We start from the raw sequence: 16,257 nt of genomic DNA on the forward strand, positions 1-16,257 counted from the left end.
CGGACGTACCCTAAGTTAAATGGAGATCTTTTTTTGACGACCTGTGTGCAGTCAAAGTGTCTCAATTCAATTAGTAAAAATACACCTATATCTGGAAGGTCCAACTACTGGTGAGTCAGCCTCCTGGCAAAAAACTACACCATGAAGATAAAAGAACAGTCCAAGCAACTCTGCAAAAAAAAGGTTATTTGAAAGCACAAGTCAGGAGATGGACACAAGAAAATTTCCAAGTCACTGAATATCCCTTGGAGTACAGTTAAATCAATCATCATGAAATGGAAAGAATATGGCACAGCTGTATATCAGCCTAGAGCAGGCAGTCCTCAAAAACTGAGTGACTGTACAAGTGGACTAGTGAGGGAGGCCACCAAGAGACCTATGACAACTCTGGAGGAGTTACATGCTTCAGTGGCTGAGATTGGGGAGACTGCACATACAGCAACTGTTGCTTGGGTGCTTTACCAGTCACAGCTTTATGGGAGAGTGCTAAAGAGAACACTACTGTTGAAATAAACACATGAAATCTTGACTAGAGTTTACCAGAAGGCATGTGGGAGACTTTGAAGTCAGCTGGAAGAATGTTCTATGGTTTGATGAAACCAAGATTGAGCTTTTATGGCCATCATACAAAACGCTACGTTTGATGTAAGCCAAGTACCACACATCATCAAAAAGATGCCATCCCTACCGTGAAGCATGGTGGTGGTTGCATCATGCTGTGGGGATGCTTCACCACAGCAGGCTCTGGAAGGCTTGTGAAGGTAGAGGGTAAAATGAATGCAGCAAAATACAGGGAAATCCTGGAGGAAACTCTGATGCAGTCTGCAAGAGAACTGCGACTTGGGAGGCTATTTATTTTCCAGCAAGACAATGACCCCAAGCATAAAGCCAAAGGGACACAGGAATGGCTTAAGACCAACAAATTTAATGTCCTGAAGTGGCCAAGTCAGAGTCCAGACCTCAATCCAATCGAGAATTTGTGGCTGTACTTGAATAGGGCTGTTCACTCGTGATGCCCGTGCAATCTGACAGTGTTCGAGCAGTTTTGTAAGGAAGAATGGGGAAAAGTGGCAGTGTCCAGGTGTGCAAAGCTGATAGAGACCTATCCACACGGACTCAAAGCTGCAATCGCTGCCAAAGTTGCACCTACTAAATACTGACTTGAAGGAGGTGAATACTTTTACAATCAATTATTTAGTGTTTTATATTTGTTATTAATTTAGATCACTTCGTAGAGATCTGTTTTCATTTAGACACAGTGCAGCCTTTTTCTGTTGATCAGTGTTAAAAAAAGCCAAATTAAATCCACTCTGATTCAATGTTGTATGACAAAAAAACTAGGAAACTTCTGGGGTGGAGGAAATACTTTTTATAAACACTGTATGTCACCATTTACAATTCTGAGATTCATTTTATCGCAGGCATACTCAGAAAATCCAAGGAACATAATAAAATCAATGGAAGACCACACTCAACAGGATAGACAAACAACTAGTGTGCAAAAGACAACAATCTGCAAATATAAAAGAAAAAAACATGAAATAATAATAATTAAATAAGCAAAGAATATTGAGAAGATAAGTGAGTCCACAAGTTGTGAGGCAGGTGAAATTGAGTGAAGTTATCCACACTGGTTCAAGTGCCTAACGGTTGAGGGGTGATAACTGTTCCTGAACTTAGTGGTGTGGGTCTTGAAGCTCCTGTACCACCTTCTTGATGGCAGCAGTGAGAAGAGTGCATGGCCAGAATTGTGGAGAGTCCTTGGTGTAGATGCTTTCCTGCAACAGCGCTCTGTCGATATGCTCAATGGTGAGGAGGCATTTACCCATGATGGACTGTGACATACCCACTACTTTTTGTATGATCTTCTGTTCAAGGGTATTGTTGTTTCCATACCAGGCCGTGATGCAACGAGTCAAAATGCTCTCCACCAGACATCTATAGAAGTTTGTCAAAGTTATAAATGACATACCAGATCTTCTCAAACTTCTAAGAATGTAGTGGCACAAGTGTGTTTTTTTTCATAATTGCACTTACGTGTATACTGGACCCTGGACAGATCCTCTGAAATGATGCACTGAGGAATTTAAAGTTGCTGACCCTCTCCACTTTTGATCCTCTGATGAGATGTGGCTCATCCACCTCCATTTTTCTCCTCCTGAAGTCATTGATCAGCTCCTTGGTCTTGCTGACATTGAGTGAGAGGATGACTTAGTCAGATTTTCAGTCTCCCACCTATATGCTGATTCGTCCCCACCAGCTTTCATTCAGCCAACAACAGTGGTGTTATCTTCAAACTTGTATATGGCATTGGAGCTGTGTTTAGCATTATATTCATAAGTATAAAGTGAGTAGAGCGGGGAGTAAGCACACAGCCTTGGGCAGGTCAATGGGAGTAGGCAGTTTCAATACTTCAGCACAGACTAAATGGACCAAATGGCCTGTTTCTGTCCTGTACTTTTCTATGACCTTATAACTATGGCACTCCTGAATTCAGTTTCTTTGCGGCTCAGTTAATAAGTTAAACAAGAACCAACATTATTTTGTTATTATTACTAGTGTCTGCAAATGATAACGTGAAATCCATGAACCCCAAATGACATTGGAATGAGAAAACCTATTGTCTTATTCCATAAGCTATTGCATAAATAGTTCAAGATATGAGAAAAAGATATGAGGTTATAATAATATCAAAAGTTCAAAGTAAAATTTATTATCAAAGTACATACATATCACCACATACAACCCTGAAATTCTTTCTCTGCGGGCATACTTAGCAAATCTATACCATAGTAGCTCTAAACTGTAAACCAACTGCAACATCAGTATCAATAAATAACAAGAATGAAATAACAATATAACAGAGTCCTTAAATGAGTGCAGCTATCCCCTTTTGTTCAAGAACCTGATGGTTGAGGGGTAGTAACTATTGTTGAAACAGGTGATGTGCAACTGAGGCACCTGTATCTTCTACCTGATGGCAGCAGCAAGGAAAGAGTGTGGCCTGAGTGGTGAGGATCTCTGATGCTGCTTTCCTATGACAGCATTTCATGTAGATGTGTTCAATGGTTGGGAGGGTTTTACCCATAAAGTACTAGGCCAAATCCATTATCTTTTGTAGGAGCTTCTGCTCAAAGGCATTGATGTTTCCATACCAGGCTCTAATGCAGCCAGTCGGCACACTTTCCATCACACATCTACGGAAGTTTGCCAAGGTTTTCGATGATGTGCCGAAGTTCCGCACACTATTGAGGAAGTAGAGGCACTGTTGTGTTTTCTTTGCAATGAAATGTATATGATGGGTCCAGGACAGGTCCTCTGAGATGGTGACTGCCAGGAATTTAGAGTTACTGACCCTCTCCACCTCTGATCCTTCAATGAGTTCTGGCTAATGGACCTTTGGTTTTGCTCTCCTGAAGTTTTATTGACATTGAGTGAGAGGTTGTTGTTATTACACCACTCAACCAAGTTTTCAACTGCCTTGTGTATGCTGATTCACCACCCCCTTTGATACGGCCCACAACAGTGATATTGGAACTGTACTTAGCCACACAATCATAGGTGTAAAGTGAGTAGAGCAGGGGGCTAAGTAAACATCCCTGTGGTTCTCCTGTGCTGATGATGATTGCGGAGGAGATGTTTTGGCTAATCTGAACTGACTGGGGCCTAAAAGTGAAGAAATCCAGGAACCAATTGCACAAGGGGCTATTGAAGCTCAGGTCTTGTAGTTTACTAGTCAGTTTTGAGGGGATGATGGTGTTAAATGCTGAGCTGTAATCAATAAAGAGCATCCTGGTGTATGCATTCTTGCTGTCCAAATATATAGGAGTGGGCTAATAGCCCCTTGAACCAGCTGCACCATTAAATAATACCATAGTTTGATTATAGGCCTAAATTCATGTTCCTAACCAACACTTGTAATTTTCCCCTAAAACTCAACATCAGCCTTGAGTATGCTTAATGCCTCAATATCCTTAGCCTTCTAAGAAAGAATTTTGAAGACTTAGAGGCATCTGAAGAAAAAAATCTCAATCTTGTACTTTAGGACCTTATCCTAACTCTCCATCCCTAATTCAGGATGCCACCATCATGAGGATTAATTTCATAATTATGAAAATAATGCTGATTTTTTAATCCGTCACTTGTCGTTAGTTCAAACACAGAAATGCACCAAGTTAGTTAAAGCAAAATATTTAAATTCATTGCTCTACATAGTTTCTTTTCTCCACCTTGACAATTTAATTAGCAGTCTTAGTCAGTGCCAGGCTCGTTAATCGCTATGAGACACTAAGTTAAAAATGTGATTGAAACAGTTACTGATGCTGAGGATTAGGAAATCATACTAAAACAACTCTCCTGGTCAAAAATTGTCATGCTCTTCGTATCAAGTAGCTAAATTAACTTAACAGAAAGGATTGTTTATATTGTATTGTTTTACAACTAGGAAAATAATTTAAATAATATTGGCTTATTTTATGTTATTGTGGCAACCCACTTTCCAGCATATTTGAACCGGCTCACGAAACAACGCGCGCCGACAGAGAGGCCGGCCCCAAAAAGAGCGCCAGGCCATCTTCACCAGCGGGGGAAATTCCCACGTGTGGAAAGGATCTGCGAATATGCATTCCCCACAGCAGTCCTGCCCAGGGACGGCGGGAACGGGAAGGCTTTAAAGGATGCCGCGAAGTTTGAATAAATCTCTTTTTATTGCAACTCCAACTCACCGACTACGTGTTGTTATTCTAGCGCTGTGTGTAGCACACCGCTACAATTGGTGGCCCTGACGGCCCAAATGATATTTGGACCAGAGATGACCGACGCCACATCTGTTCATGCAGTTTCATTAAAACTGCCAAGCTTCTGGACGCTGCGACCTCGCCTATGGTTCGAACAAGCAGAAGCCCAATTCCACATTTGGCAGATAACCTCGGATTCCACTCGTTACTACTACGTGCTGAGCTCCCTCGACCAGGAGACAGCTGCACAAGTTGAGGAGTTTATACATTTGCCCCCGGAGGACAGCAAATGCACAGCATTCAAAGCCCTGCTCATAAGGACTTTTGGACTCTCACAGTGCGAGCGAGCTGCCCGCTTACTGCAACTGGATGGTTTGGGAGACAGGTCACCGTCGGCATTAATGAACGAAATGCTGGCCCTGGCAGAAGGACACAAACCCTGCTTCGTTTGAGTGGGCGTTCCTAGAGCAACTGCCCAAGGACATATGCCTGCTGCTGTCCGACGCAGATTTCAGCGACCCTCAGAAGGTGGCAGCCCAGGTAGATGCGCTGTGGAATGCCAAGAAGGAGAGAGGGGCGTCCGTCGCACAAATCACCAAGCCTCATGCCCAACAGCAGACCGGACCAGGCCCGGCAGCAGAGCCTACAAAACCCAGTGATGGGAGCGAGGAGCCCAACGAACAATGGTGCTTCTACCACCAGCAGTGGGGCACAGAGGCCCGCCGCTGTAGACCGCCCTGCAAATTCCCGGGAAATGCCAGGGCCAGCTGCCGCTGATGGCTATGGCAGCTGGCCATCAGGACAGCCTCCTGTATGTCTGGGACAAGCAGTTGGGACGCTGCTTTTTGGTCGACACCGGAGCGGAGATCAGCGTTTTACCTCCAGCGAGTTACAACACCCTCAACAGAGAACCGGGACCCACCCTGAGGGCCGCAAATGGCAGCACAATATGGAGCTACGACACCCGCACGGTGCGGCTACAGTTCACCTCCAGCCGGAGGTTCACATGGGACTTCACACTGGCCGCCGTGGCCCAACCACTCCTGGGGACGGATTTTCTGCGAGCCCACAGCCTGCTGGTCAACCTGCAAGGGAAGCGACTAGTCCACGCCAAGACTTTTCAAACGTTCACCCTGAGTGAAGCCAAGTTGCCAGCTCCACACCTGGACTCCATCACGCTGTCTGTCGACGAATTCACCAGGGTCCTGGCGAATTTCCCATCAGTTCTGACACCGCAGTTCACGGCAGCCATGCCCAGACACAGAGTACAGCACCACATCCCGACCCAGGGACCACCCCACCACGTCTGTGCTCGAAGCCTTACCCCAGACAAGCTCTGACTGGCGAAGGAGGAGTTCAAGAAGATGGAGGAGTTGGGGATCATACGACGGTCCGAGAGCCCATGGGCCTCCCCCCTGCACATGGTGCCCAAGGCAACGGGGGGCTGGAGACCATGCGGTGACTACCGCAGACTGAACGAGGCTACAACGCCAGACCACTACCCTGTGCCGCACATTCAAGACTTTGCAGCAAACCTACACGGCGCAAGGATCTTTTCCAAGGTAGATCTCGTCCGGGGATACCATCAAATCCTGGTACATCCGGACGACATCCCCAAAACAGCACTCATCATCAAAACAGCGTTCTTCAGCAAACACCTATGACCACCCAAACTTAAATACAGTGCTTTCGACTGGGAGCTATTGGTACTATACCTCACAATCCGGCATTTCAGATACTTCTTAGAAGGTAGGCCCTTCACCGCATTCATGGACCACAAACCACTTACCTTTGCGTTCACGCAGGTGTCCAACCCCTGGTCGTCCCGCCAGCAGCGACATCTGTCCTACGTCTCCGAGTACACGACGGACATCCGGCATGTCTTGGGAAAGGACAACGTTGTGGTGGATGCACTATCCAGACCTACCATACAGGCCCTGTCCCGGGGCTGGACTATGCAGCGCTGGCGGAGGCAGAGCAGGCAGACGATCAGGTCCCTAGTTATAGAACTGCAGTCTCCGGTTTGCAGCTCCAAGACTTCCCCGTAGGCCCAGGTGAGAGGACCCTACCATGTGACATAGCTCCCAGCCAACCCCGCCCTGTCGTCCCAGCAGCCTGGCTCCGGCGGGTTTTCGAATTCATTCACAACTTAGCGCACCCCTCCATCAGGACAACCGTCCGGCTGGTCACCAACAGCTTTGTGTGGCATGGATTTCGTAAACAGGTCAGTGAATGGGCCAAAACGTGGATGCAGTGCCAAATGGCCAAGGTGCAGCGGCACACCAAGGCTCCACCGCAGCAGTTTGAACCCACCCGCCGGAGGTTCGACCACATTCATGTGGATATCATGGGGCCCCTGCCAGTGTCACGAGGAGCGCGATACCTCCTAACTATGATAGACCGGTTCACCAGATGGCCAGAGGCGGTCCCGCTCACCGACACCACCTCTGAAGCCTGTGCCTGAGCACTAATCACAACCTGGGTAGCACGCTTCGGGGTACCAGCCCACGTTACCTCCGACAGGGGCGCCCAGTTCACCTCCAGCCTGTGGTCAGCTATGGCCAGCCTTTTAGGAACACAGCTACACCACACAACTGCCTTCCACCCACAGTCAAACGGACTAGTGGAGCGTTTCCACCGTCACCTGAAGTCGGCTCTCATGATCCGCCTGGAAGGGCCTCACTGGGTGGACCAACTTCCCTGGGTCCTGCTCGGAATCTGCACGGCGTCCAAGGAGGATCTGCACACGTCGTTGGCCGAGTTGGTGTATGGCGCACCCCTGGTAGTATCCAGGAGAGTTCATACCAGCCTCAAGGGGGAAAGAGGAAGAACCTGCAGCAGTCCTGGACAGACTACGTGAGAAGCTCGGTAACCTGGCCCCCATCCCCACTTCACAGCACGGACTGAGCCCGACCTGCGTACCCAAAGACCTGCAGAACTGTAAGTTTCTTTATGTGCGACGGGGTGGACACCGGGCACCGCTACAGTGGCCCTATGAGGGGCCGTTTAAGGTGATCAGGAACAACGGGTCCACGTTCGTGCTGGACATTGGGGGGAGAGAGGAGGTTTTTGCGGTGGACCGACTCAAACCGGCCCATGTGGACTTGGCGCAGCCGGTCCGGGCTCAAGCACCACGGTGCGGAGGCAGACCCCCGAAACAGAGGCCGATCCAGACTGTGGACATTGGGGGATGTATCCCCAGTTCTGGGGGGTGGGGGGGTTATGTGGCGACCCACTTTCCAGCGCACTCGAACTGGCTCACGAAACAGCGCGCGCCGGCAGAGGGGAAAATGCTGCGCCAGCGGAAAGAGTCTGCGAATATGCATTCCACACAGCAGTCCCGCTCGGGGATGGCTTTAAAGGAGGCTGTGAAGTTTGAATAAATCTCTTTTTATCGCAACTCCAACTCACCGACTACGTGTTGTTATTCTAGCGCTGTGTGTGGCACACCGCTACATTATTTCATTTTCTTATGACATATGGTAATATATATAAGTGATTTTTCACAACACATATAAAGTAAACAGTTAACAACAGTTTTCATTCGCAGATTATCTGCTTTATCCTCAACGCAACACCCTACTTCTAAACATGAGAAAGTCTGCAGATGCTGGAAATCCAAAGCAACACACACAAAATGCTGGAGGATCTCTGCAGATCAGACAGCACCAATGGAACTGAATAGAGAGTTGACATTTCAGGCCAACACCTTTCTTCAAGACTGAAAAGGAAGAGGGAAGATGGCAGACTAAAAAGGTGGGGAGGAGGGGAAGGAGGATAGCTAGAAGATGACAGGTGAAACCAGGTGGGTAAGAAAGATAAAGGGCTGGAGAGGAAGGAATGTGATAGGAGAGGAGAGTGGACTATGGGAAAACGGGAATGGGGGGTGGGGGACCTGGGAGAAATAATAGGCAGGTAGGAAGAGGTAAAAGGTCAGAATGGGGAATAGAGGAAGAAATTTGTTTACCGGAAGGAGAAATCAATATTCATGCCATTAGGTTGGAGGCTACTTAAATGGAATATAGGGTGAGTTCTAGTGGCCGCTTTTTCTATGGATGAATTCTTAATTACACATATTTGCAATAGCCTGCTACTCATGCTTGAATCAGTCTCTTGTAATCTCAATTCAAGGATACACACCATGGTTGGAAAGACTGGTCCAAAAGTATCCTGTTCACTAATACAATATCTACATGTAGATCTTGGACCATCCTGCATCTTGATCCTCCACCACTGTTACTCACAACTGTTCTCACTTGTGATAAATATAATCTTGTGATGATATGCCCTCAGACAGAATGAGTTTCTCTGAGAAGTTGCCCTCATAGCTGTGTCCGTCTCTTGAAGGACCTGTGTAAAATTAAAGGCCATATTTAGAAATGCCTGATTAATTATGATTGAAATGCATGCAATCATGTCCTATTTGCTGTTGATATTACAGGAAAATGAGTAGCTATGCACTTCATGTAGCTGCATGATATTTAAATCTGCCAACAGGTTGCTGAGAGCCAAACACTTTGAGACTGATCTACCTTCTTCTCTGTAGCTGCTGGTTGTGATACTGCCAGATGTCCACCTTCAGTAATTCCCCTCATTTTGGTAATTCTCTTCTGAAAATAGGGAAGTAAAAGTACTAGCATGTGCTGAAGAGTTGGGTCAATAATATTTGTTGGGGGTCACTGTGATGGAGAGGCATTACACCACATACAGATGAGGTTGAATGTTGGTAGTGGATGGATGAATGGGATTGTGAAGGAACAAGAAGAGATGGGAGGTCCTGCAAGGGAAGTTGTTTAGGAATAATGTGTACTGAACAAATCAGTGGGTACAACATGTAGTAGAAGGGAATCTTAAGGCCTCACCTTTGGAACACACAGGAGCCCTGCATTATCAGGATCTGCACTTCAGTCTCGCTCAGGGTTTAAACAACATTCAAGACGGAATCCGCAAATCTTCTATTGCTGGCATCAGGGTTAATTTCTAGCCATGGGTCTTTCAGTGCCAGCTTTCTCCCTCATGTGAGAATTTTCCTGCAGCCCTTTTGAATGTCAGGTTACTTCTGCCTAGTCTTTTTATTTGGCCCAAACTTTTTTTTTAAAAAATCATTAAATTGTAAGTTTGGAGTATCCCTTTCACTAATATAATATAAAATCATCACACCTACTCATGCTACCTGATCATAACATTTGTAGATTAAATGCAGCATAGTTAAAGGGACACAGCAGGCACCTTGTTTTGCAACCACTATCAGAACATCATTATCCCTCTTCACAAAAGATTATGTGCAGATTTGGTGACAGAAACAGAGCTTTTGATAGTAGAGAGAGAAGTCAAGCATAAAGTACTCCATACTCATAAACAATGCCACAATGCCTATTTTTAGAGCATCTATTCCCATTAGTGTGTGTCAACGCTGATGTCTTTCATGGCTTGAAGAAACTAATTATATTTAATCATTTAAATCAAATAATAATTTTTAAATGCTGAGCATGTCTAGTCTTTCCTGTAACAATGTGATATCTCAAAAAATGAAAAGTTATTACAAATGCTTCAATATTATTCACATCTATTACTTTTCTGGCCAGGTAGCTCTCTCTGTGAAAAAAAAATCTCAACATCCTCTGCAAGGCTGTTTTGATTGTATTCTAAGGTTTTCCATGATATTACTCTTTCCTAATGTGTAACTGCCTGCCTCTAGAAATGTTCCTATTTGTTTGAACCATTTTAAATGCTATCTAATTGTGACCGCTCCATCAAACCTTGGACCTTTTTCAAAATGTGATGTCTTATTGCATGCAAATGCTTGCAAATCATTTCGCAAGTTTATCTTGATTGTTCCACTTCCACAATGTTTCTTCATGCAAATGCCAATCATCGCATTATGTAAATTTCATTAACATATTTCTATTAGCACCCTGTCTGAAAAGCAAGCATAAATTTGCATGTCCTTCATCTCAAGCTGAAAGGAAATCCACAAGGAATGTTAAACTGAATTATAAATACATGGTATTTTCCTAGAAAACTATAGCCATATAATGCAAAATACGTGCTTCAAAATAATCTGAAAATAACGTTCTCAGATTACCATTAGGATATAATATGGAAAGGCTTGAAAATTTTACATTGTCCATAAGATCATAAAACCATAGGACACAGGAGCAGAAGTCGGCCATTGGAGTCTGCTCCGCCATTCTATCATTAGCTGATTCAATCTCCCACTTTGTCCCACTCCCCTGTCTTCTCACCATGACCTTTGATGCCCTGGCCACTCAGATACTTATCAATCTCTGCCTTAATTACACCCAATGACTTGACCTCCACTGTCGCCCGTGGCAACAAATTCCACAGATTCACCACCCTCCAACTGAAAAAAATTTTTGGCATCTCTGTTCTGAATGGGCGCCCTTCAATCCTTAAATCATGCCCTCTTGTACTAGACTCCCCCATCATGGGAAACAACTTTGCCACATCCACTCTGTCCATGCCTTTCAACATTCAAAATGTTTCTATGAGGTCCCCCCCTCATTCTTCTAAACTCCATGGAGTACAATCCAAGAGCGGTCAAACGTTCCTCATATGTTAACCCACTCATTCCCGGAATTATTCCAGTGAATCTTCTCTGAACCCTCTCCAACGTCAGCACATCCTTTCTTAAATAAGGAGCCCAAAACTGCCCACAGTACTCCAAGTGAGATCTTATCAGTGCCTTATAGAGCCTCAACATCACATCCCTTCTCCTATACTCTATTCCTCTAGAAATGAATGCCAACATTGCATTCGCCTTCTTCACCACCGACTCAACCTGGAGGTTAACCTTAAGGGTATCCTGCACGAGGACTCCCAAGTCCCGTTGCATCTCAGAAATTTGAATTCTCTCCCCATTTAAATAATAGTCTGCCCGTTTATTTCTTCTACCAAAGTGCATAACCATACAACTTCCAACATTGTATTTAATTTGCAACTTCTTTGCCCATTCTTCCAATCTATCCAAGTCCCTCTGCAGACTCTCTGTTTCCTCAGCACTACTGGCCCCTCCACCTGTCTTTGTATCATCAGCAATTTAGCCACAAAGCCATCTATTCCATAATCCATATCGTTGATGTACAAAGTAAAAAGAAGCAGCCTCAACACAGACCCCTGTGGAACACCACTGGTAACCGGCAGCCAACCAGAAAGGGATCCCTTTATTCCCACTCTCTGTTTCCTGCCAATCAGCCAACACTCTATGCACGTATGTAACTTTCCCGTAATTCCATGGGCTCTTACCTTATTTAGCAGCCTCACGTGTGGCACCTTATCAAAGGCCTTCTGAAAATCCAAATACACAATATCCACAGCATCTCCCTTGTCGAGCCTACTTGTAATTTCCTCAAAAAAATTGCAATGGGTTTGTCAGGCAGGACTTTCCTTTAAGGAAACCGTGCTGAGTTCTGCCTATCTTGTCATATGCCTCCAGGTACTCTGTAATCTCATCCTTGACAATCGACTCCAACAACTTTCCAATCACTGATGTCAAACTAACAGGTCTATAATTTCCTTTTTGCTTCCTTGCCCTCTTCTTAAATAGCGGAATGACATTTGCAATCTTCCAGTCCTCTGGAACCATGCTAGAATCTATTGACTTTTGAAAGATCATTGCTAATGCCTCCTCAGTCTCCACAGCTACTTCCTTCAGAACACAAGGGTGCATTCCATCTGGTCCGGGAGATTTATCTACCCTTAGACTATTCAGCTTCCTGAATACTTTCTGTGTCGTAATTGTGACTGTGCACACTTCTCTTCCCTGACACCCTTGAGTGTCCGGTATACTGCTGATGTCTTCCTCAATGAAGACTGATGCAAAATACTTGTTTAGTTCCTCCGCCATCTCCTTATCTCCCATTACAACTTCTCCAGCATCATTTTCTATCGGTCCTATATCTATTCTCACCTGTCATTTACTCTTTATATACTTGAAAAAGCTTTTAGTATCCTCTTTGATATTATTTGCTAGCTTCCTTTCATAGTTCATCTTTTCCCTCTTAATGACCTTCCTCGTTTCCTTTTGCAAGCTTTTAAAAACTTCCCAATCCCCTGTCTTCCCACTAATTTTTGCTTCTTTGTATGCCCTCTCCTTTGCTTTAACTTTGGCTTTGACTTCTCTTGTGAGCCACGGTTGCATCCTTTTCCCATTAGAAAATATCTTCTTTTTTGGAATATATCTGTCTTGCATAAACTCCAGCCACTGCTGCTCTGCCGTCCTTCCCGCTAGTGTCCCTTTCCAGTCAACTTTGGCCAGTTCCTCTCTCGTGCCACTGTAATTTCCTTTACTCCACTGAAATACTGACACATCAGATTTCGGCTTCTCATTCTCAAATTTCACAGTGAACTCAATCATGTTATGATCATTGCCTCCTATGTCCTTTTATATCAAGTAAACATAGGCAGTTTCTCACAGTGCGCAATGATGCATTATTCTGTTAAGATGAACATATATTTAGAATAGCTTGAGAGTCACCTGGATCCTTGACTTACTGAAGAACAAACTATGCTCAATAAGTAAAGGCAGCAACACCTCCACCACAATTATTCTGAACTCTGGTGCTCCACAAGGTTGCCTCCTCAGCCCCCTTGTAGACACAAAATACTCTGCAGATGCTGGGGTCAAAGCAACACTCACAACACACTGGAAGAACTCAGCAGGTCGGACTCATGAAGGGTTTCGGCCCGAAACGTTGACTGATCGACTGATCGTTTCCACAGATTCTGCCTGACCTGCTGAGTTCCTCCAGCATGTTGTGAGTGTTCCTCAACCCCCTGCTCTACGCCCTATACACTCATGATTGCATGGTCAGAATCTGCTCTAACACCATTTACAAATTTGCAGATGATACCACCATAATGGACAAAATCTCAAATAACAGTGAGTCAAAGTACAGGAAGGAGATAGAGACTTAGTGACTTAGTAGCATGACAATAACTTCAGGAAAGGGGTGGTGCACATGCTCCTGTGTACAATGGTGTGAGGTTGAGAAGGTTGAGAGCTTCAAATTCCTTGGAGTGAACATCAGCAATAAGCTGTCCTGTTGAAGGCATGACCAAGAAAACTCACCTACACCCCTACTTCCTCAGACAGTTAAAAAAAACAATTGACTTGCCTCTGTTGAACTTTACCAATATTTATTAATGCACCACGGAAAGAAAGCCTTCTGTCTGAATGCACAACAGTCATTGATATGGCAACTACTGTGCATTTGGCTACAAAAAAAAACTGCAGAATTGTGGACACAGCTCAGCACATCACAGAACCAGCCTCCCCTCTATCGACGAGTGTCTATACTTTTTTAAAAATTTCAAAATATACTTTATTGAAAAATAAAATTATATACAATAAACCATTCAATAACTTTCCTTCCTTTACATACGTTTCCATTATGGTCTGTACATATCCATACTTTTGGCCACCCACGTGGCACTCCATTGGTTCACCTTCCCACACCATTGTTGTGGGGAATACTCCCCGCCACCCGACCCCTCCCACTCCTGCGGGAGAAGAAACCTAAACCGTGGTCCTTCCCCACCGGGCCCTTGCAGTGGCCGCACCAAGTTTCAATGTGTCCTTCAGCGCGTACTCCTGCAGCCGAGAATGTGCCAGTCAGCAGCATTCTGCCACAGACGTCTCCATGTGCTGGTAGATCATCAAGTTTCGGGCCGACCAAAAAGCATCTTTCACCGAGTTGATGATCTACCAGCAGCACTGGATGTTAGTCTCCATGTGCGTCCCCGGGAACAGCCCATAGATCAGAGAGTCCTCTGTTATGCAGCTGCTGGGGATGAAACGTGACATTAGCCCATCCATCCTCCTCCACTTGCTGCCTCAGGAAAGCAACCAGCACAATCCAAGACCCCACCCATTCTGGACATTCCCTCTTCCCATTGGGCAAAAGTCACATACCACATGGTGTAAGTATGGCTTTTTTTTAAGAGTATGATGTGGTTCCCTGGTACAGTAAGATCAACACTTGGTCACACAATCGACCTCATTATTATTTACTTGCACTGCACTTTCTCTGCAGCTTTTACCTTATTTTCCCACAATGCACCATGTAGTGATTTGATCTGTATAAATGATATGTAAGACAAGCTTTTTACTGTATCTTTGTACATGTGACAATAATAAACCAACTCCAATATCAAAATGATCTTTTGCAAATAAAGGCAAAAGAGACGACTTTCAGAATTCACAGCTCTGAGTTAGAACAAAAAAAGAAATGACTGACTTTGTCCCTTCAAATTATTTATGTATTTTGAAGTGTGATGAACTAAAAACTTTTATAGATAATTAAACAGATTAAAAATGGTAAATTAATGTTCTTGTACAGATGGTGTTTTTATCAGCTATGAATAATAAATGCATGTGATTTTCTAACATTTTAATGCTTGAATTAAAAGTAGACTTCACTGAATACCCTTGACTCGTATGTATATAAAACCTCAATAAAATAGGTGATGTAAAACCAAAAATTGTGCTTTGTAGTCGCTGCTAAAATAGAAGCAAGTAGGGGCCTTTGGCACATCCAAACCAAGTATGGAGGCCTGGGACTTACTGACAAATTCAGAATACCAAATTTGTCAGTGTGCGCTTTTTCTCTGAAGCCAATTGGTGAACTCTATTTTGCCGAATCTTCCCCATCATTCATACTCTGAAACCACCACTCAGATCCCGCACAGGATTTCTCATGGCACAAGATCTGAAACGCCATTCATGGCTATTGTAGAGTGACAGGCTGGGGACAAAAGTTCAATGTTCAAAGTAAATTATATTATCAAAGTACATATATATCACCATATGCAACCCTGAGATTCAATTTCTTGTGGGTATACTCAACAAATCTATAGAATAATATAACAGGATCAGTGAAAGATCAACCAGAAAGACAACAAACAGTACAAATGCAAATATAAATAAATAGTGAGAATATGAGATGAAGAGTCCTTGAAAGAGAGTTCATTGGTTGTGGGAACATTTCAATAATGGGGCAAGTGAAGTTGAATGAATTGACCCCCTTTAGTTCAAGAGCCTGATGGTTGAGGGGCAATAACTGTTCTTGAAGCTGGTGCTGTGAGTCCTGAGGTCCTTTTACCTTCAACCAGAGGACAGCATGAGAAGAGAGCATGTCCTGGGTGGGGGGGATCCCTGATCATGGATGCTGCTTTCCTACAACAGTGTTTCATGTAGATGTGCTCAATGGTTGTGAAAGCTTTATCCATAATGTACAGGGCAGAATCCATTACTTTTTGGAGGATTTTCTGTTCAAAGGCAGCGGTGTTTCCATACCAGGTGTTGATGCAGACAGGCAATATTCTCTCCACTACACATCTATAGAAGTTTGTCAAAGTTTTCGATGTCATGCCAAATCTGTAAGGAGATTCTGCACTACATCTATTCTTGGATTGGAACTCCAAACCATAATCTGAACTGTAATATCCTCACGCTACTAGCTACTCTAACATTCCGATCGCTTGTTGAACACGATCTGTC

At 44.4% G+C, this 16,257-nt stretch overlaps 1 protein-coding gene across 2 annotated transcripts in view; it reads left to right on the plus strand.

Annotated features, from left to right (window-relative positions):
- LOC140196352 (cholinesterase-like) overlaps positions 1-16,257 on the plus strand; it is a 67,534-nt gene that overhangs the window by 47,302 nt on the left and 3,975 nt on the right. Inside the window, exon 6 of one of the 2 annotated variants that reach the window (XM_072255405.1) lies at positions 4,503-4,586. The exons of the other annotated variant lie outside the window; for it this stretch is intronic. The gene's annotated coding sequence lies outside the window, so the exon portion shown is untranslated. Of the gene's footprint in view, positions 1-4,502; positions 4,587-16,257 lie in introns of those variants that run through there. 2 annotated transcript variants of the gene reach the window in all.

The sequence above is a fragment of the Mobula birostris genome, chromosome 4 (genome assembly GCF_030028105.1).
Source record: "Mobula birostris isolate sMobBir1 chromosome 4, sMobBir1.hap1, whole genome shotgun sequence".
Classification (NCBI taxonomy): Eukaryota; Metazoa; Chordata; class Chondrichthyes; order Myliobatiformes; family Myliobatidae; genus Mobula; species Mobula birostris.